This window comes from Electrona antarctica, assembly GCF_951216825.1.
Source record: "Electrona antarctica genome assembly, chromosome: 8".
In the NCBI taxonomy this organism is placed as follows: domain Eukaryota; kingdom Metazoa; phylum Chordata; class Actinopteri; order Myctophiformes; family Myctophidae; genus Electrona; species Electrona antarctica.
In genome coordinates this window covers 20,405,609-20,411,789 of record NC_136789.1, presented here as the reverse complement: position 1 = coordinate 20,411,789, position 6,181 = coordinate 20,405,609, and positions in this window count along the sequence as shown.

Sequence of the window (6,181 nt, the reverse complement as noted above, 5' to 3'; positions counted from 1 at the left end):
TTTGTACGTGAAAAGAATTGCAGCAAAACACACTGTAGTAATGGATAATGACATGCCCAAAATGAGGACACACTTTACGTTACCAAAACACTGAATGATGTTACAGTTTACAATGAAACAACTGACTGTCCAGATAGCTCAGTCGGTTGAGCTCTCACCTTCAGACCACAAGGTTGTGTGTTCAAATCCGGGTAACGACAACTCGGCTTGTGATTCTTATTTGTGCATATTGTTCTTATTGCGTATTGTCTTCTTTCTTGGTCCCACCTTATCGCTGCTTGCAGCTATATTGTTCCAGTTCTACTTGTGTCTGTTACATTACAATCTCAGTTGTTTAATCTGTATCCTGACTGCGTTCCTGATACAATATTTTGAGGACAACTGCTTTGAATTGCTATTATTGTTCAAACACAACAGAAACCAATGGATTATATATTTCAAGGGCGAGAGATCACAATAAAAATCCTAATCATTCTTCCTCCACACTGGGAGAAAAACAGCATCTGAAAGTTTGATGGTGCATTTTGTACACTAAGTGCAGTTACAACTTTTCTATTGCATCTTATGAGAGGCACGGTTCTTCTTGTGCTGCTGGTATGCGCTCGCATGCTGTTGCTTATCAGTGTGACGTTGTCTGTTAAGGCGTCTATACAACATCCACACAGTACAACATCCACACAGTACAACATGCACACAGTACAACATCCACACAGTACAACATCCACACAGTACAACATGCACACAGTACAACATCCACACAGTACAACATCCACACAGTACAACATCCACACAGTACAACATGCACACAGTACAACATGCACACAGTACAACATGCACACAGTACAACATCCACACAGTACAACATCCACACAGTACAACATCCACACAGTACAACATCCACACAGTACAACATCCACACAGTAGGCTACAGCATACACACAGTACAGCATCCACACAGTACAACATCCACACAGTACAACATCCACACAGTACAACATCCACACAGTACAGCATCCACACAGTACAGCATGCACACAGTACAGCATCCACACAGTACAACATGCACACAGTACAACATGCACACAGTAAAACATGCACACAGTACAACATGCACACAGTACAACATGCACACAGTACAACATCCACACAGTACAACATCCACACAGTACAACATCCACACAGTACAACATCCACACAGTACAGCATCCACATAGTACAACATCCACACAGTACAACATCCACACAGTACAACATCCACACAGTAGGCTACAACATCCACACAGTACACCATCCACACAGTACAACATGCACACAGTACAACATGCACACAGTACAACATGCTACAACATCCACACAGTACAACATGCACACAGTACAACATGCACACAGTACAACATGCACACAGTACAACATGCACACAGTACAGCATCCACACAGTACAGCATCCACACAGTACAGCATCCACACAGTACAACATCCACACAGTACAACATCCACACAGTACAACATCCAGTACAACATCCACACAGTACAACATCCACACAGTAGGCTACAACATCCACACAGTACAGCATCCACACAGTACAACATCCACACAGTAGGCTACAACATCCACACAGTACACCATCCACACAGTACAACATGCACACAGTACAACATGCACACAGTACAACATGCTACAACATCCACACAGTACAACATGCACACAGTACAACATGCACACAGTACAACATGCACACAGTACAACATGCACACAGTACAACATGCACACAGTACAGCATCCACACAGTACAGCATCCAAACAGTACAGCATCCACACAGTACAACATCCACACAGTACAACATCCACACAGTACAACATCCACACAGTACAACATCCACACAGTAGGCTACAGCATCCACACAGTACAACATCCACACAGTACAACATCCACACAGTACAACATCCACACAGTACAACATCCACACAGTAGGCTACAACATCCACACAGTACAACATCCACACAGTACAACATCCACACAGTACAACATCCACACAGTAGGCTACAACATGCACACAGTACAACATCCACACAGTACAACATCCACACAGTACAACATCCACACAGTACAGCATCCACACAGTACAACATGCACACAGTACAACATGCACACAGTACAACATGCACACAGTGGCTCAAATACTGAATGAATAATAAACCTCGACTAGATGCAAAAACAATTGTGTTTGTTTGGTAAGAAAAAAACGCACTCTCAGTCCTCGACGGGGTCGAGATCACAGGCCCTGATGTTAACAAACCGAAGACAGTACCCACTCTGCTACTGGGATAGGCTTTTAAAAAGTAGTAGTAACATATATAAACTTCATAAGCGATAACAAAAACAACAGCGTTAAGCATTAAATAACATATTTACCTGCTGCCTGCAGACGACGACGGACACGGTGTGTGACGTGGCACTCTCAAACAAACACTGACCAAACCTACCTCAACGCTTCTGCGCTGTATTTGAGGGGGGCGTCACTTCCTTCCGGTGTGAGGCCACGCCCGCGAGTTTTTTCCCGCGAGTTTCTTCTAGTCATATTGTAGTCCTCCTCCGTTACATCCGGGTACTAGTAGGCACCAGCTCCGGTCCCGCTTGAATCTTTTTACAATGACGTAATTTTTCAGAATGGAAGCCATTGAGGGTTCAAATGGGCCTTAATGCTTCCAACTCGAGTAGAATTATTAACGTAACTGTACAAGTGTCTATGACAAAGAAAATATATGATGTGGAAGCTTCCTTAAGAAAGACCCGGAAGTGGCTCTGGAAAAGCGGGTTACGTCACGGCTTCCTGACAGTGTTCTCAGTGGTCTAGTGGGCTAATTACCCGACTTTGAGTCCTAACTTCATAACTTAATTGGTTCGAACCATTCTAATGTTTTTCCAACAACCACGGATTACTTGTTTTTGTGAGGTTACGGTTAGGGCGAATTTGACATGAATTAGTCCACGGTCCACGGACCCCCATTTAATGGCATTTCTATCTCTGGGACCCCCAATTTATATTGTGAAATCAAGGTTAATTTAACTCTGAGGGTGTACAAATGGAACATTCTGGCGGATTCTTTAGCTCAACGGCTCAACTGCTGATGAACCACTACTGATCGAGGTAATGATATTTCTCAACGCGCTGTGGCGCTGTTCTGAATTTCACTGCCAACTGACTTTTGTGTTTTTTTCCTCTGCTGTTCTTCTTCGTCACCTTTTAGTTCCTTTATCACAGCCAACAATCAAACCATTAAATGCATTAACTGACTTTAAACAACATTGATTGATTGATTGATTGATTGATTGATTGAAATATGTATTAACAGTTTGCAGAATTACAGTACATTTCAAGCACAAACTAAGACCCAATTAAGCATTACACTTGTTTACAAAAGGGTCCACCTTGTTCAATTCATCAAAACATTTAGAGACGTACAAATAGACACTTCTATATAGTCAAAGAACATTACATTCACTTTGTTACTAACTTTGCCACTCGATCTGCCATTCACTTTATGCATGCGCATGCCATCTATGCAGACATAGGTGCATGTTATGGCAGTGATTTCAGTGGCCTAGTGGACTGAGCATTATCCTTGAAAACCGCACCAGTCCAGTTCAAGTCCTGCTCATATGAATGTTTTTTTTTTCCAAAAACTCCAGATTACTTTTTTGTGAGATTTAGGGTTAGTTTGACATTTATTCTATACGGACTCCCCATTTAATGGCATTTCTGTTTCTGGGGACCCCCAATTAATATTGTAAAATCAATGTTAATTTAACTCTGAGAGGGTACAAAGAGTGTACAAATGGAACAGATCAACAAATGGAACAAATGGTACAAATTGAGAGTGTACAAATGGAACCAAATGGAACCCTAACAGGTCCATTTGGTTCCATTTATACACTCAGAGTTACAGACCCATAAGGGTCCATTTGGTTCCCAACCCCCCCCCCCCCCCTTCATGCACATTTTGGTTGATTTTATATTGAATCAACGTTAGGAATAAACTTGTATTCAATCGTCAACCTGTAACCATCTAATGGTAATTTACATCATGTACATTTTACATTAAAATATCCAACTTTTCTAAGCACATTTATTACTATGAGAAGTCCACTAGAAAAGGTTAGTTTTTCCACCAATGAGTTTCTGCTGATATACTAGGTCAGGGGCGCCCACACTTTGATATACTGTAGGTCAGGGGCGCCCACACTTTGATATACTGTAGGTCAGGGGCGCCCACACTTTGATATACTGTAGGTCAGGGGCGCCCACACTTTGATAGCCCATGGTCTCGGGCGGCATACTATAGCATGCCGTTTCCATTTGTCATCATTTTTGAGGATTTGAAAAAAGACGAAAATAACTCAGAAACTACAAAACATTTCAAAGTAAAAAGTTCCAGCATGTGTCTCCATTCCACAGTAAGCTGAATTATAAAAAGTGTGAATGGAGTTTCTAGGTGAAAGTGCTTTTTGAGGTGCCAATATCTGCCATTGAGCCCCATTGTAAATTTCTCAAATTTGAAAGCACTATATTTCTAAAACTATGAAACATTTCAAAGATTCCTTTTCAGGCAAACATGTCCACCGTAAGATGAACCTAAATAGGTTTGAATGGGGTTTCTAGGTGTAAGTATGTAGGACTAGTAGCATGCCAAAGTTTGTGCTATTGCCATTGAGAATGCATTGGGCGTTTAAGTTAAACTCAGAAACGGCAAAACATTTCAAAGTAAAAAGTTCCAGCACGTGTCCACACTCCACAGTAAGCTGAATTATAAAAAGTGTGAATGAGTGAAAGTGATTTTTTGATGTGTCAAAATCTGCTAGGCATTGACCCCCATTATAAATTTCTCAAATTTGAAAGCACTAGGCCTATTTAAAATTATGAAAAAACGACATACTATAGTCCATGGCTTTCAACGACATATAGTAGGTCGTTTTTCATGGTTTTCGACGATTCTTTTTTTATTACTAACGATAATCTTTGTAAATCAAATTATGTTGTCTGTAGCCTAACTTTACAGCAGGATTAATTTTCTCCGCAATTCTCTGTTGAAGCCATTTGACTTGTCCTAATCACAAGGAACACATGCACTGTCGGAGCTGGGACTTGAACCTGTGGCCTCCAGATTCCCAGGCAGGCTCTTTAGTGGTAAAGTTGAAAAGCAATGAACTGTAAATGTACTAGGATTTGAACATGAAATATCTGTGCTCACTCTGATTATTACTACGACTACACCGTCATTCAGTCTCTCTTCACAAATGTCTCTTTAGTACTGTTGATGAAGCGTTCTTTTGTACGTTAGCCTTCAGTTGAAAAAAAGTTGAAATACTCTAGCATTTAAAGTAAAGCTATAACTATAGCTGTAACTTTAATGTTCTAACCTTAGAGTATAGGTTCTACCCCACATTTGTCTTGTTCAAAACAATGAAAATAACTAATTATACAGTATTTGTATTGGTATGACCATTGCAGGCCACAGATATACATTAAGCAGGGGAGGATTTTCATTAAAAATATAATATATATCATAGAAAACCATGAAAAATAACAGTACTATAGTGTCGAAAAGCATGATTTTCATCATTTAACTGGCTCACTCTCAGCTGTCATTACACGAAAGAAATATGTGGCTATCCAGAGAAATATTGACAGACAACCATTGTTGTAAATGTAATAAGATTTATTAAGAATCTTTATTATTTCTTCTGCATAACTCTTCAATTATTTTATTTTTTTATATTCATTTAATTGTTATCTTAAACAGTGGACAGTTAATCTAAAAGGCAGCCCAAAAACATACAGGCGATATAGATATATATTTATATATAACTTAAAACTTTCTCCATAGGGAAAACATTGTTTTATATTTAGATATAAAATATCAATGTAGCTTGAGGTCCAATGTCCCGCCCACATCATACAGTATCATTGTACATGGTCCCGGAAAAATTAAAGAAAACGTACAAAAACCAACAAAAGAGCTAAACGGCAATCTACATGCAGAAAACTAAACGGGCATGGGTCAAATTTTGTAAACTACATACACTCAAATGCCTAAACGTGCATACGATCACACATTTACAAAAAAAAGGTACATACAAATATTACAAAACTCAAACTGAATATCAGACATTATGTTAG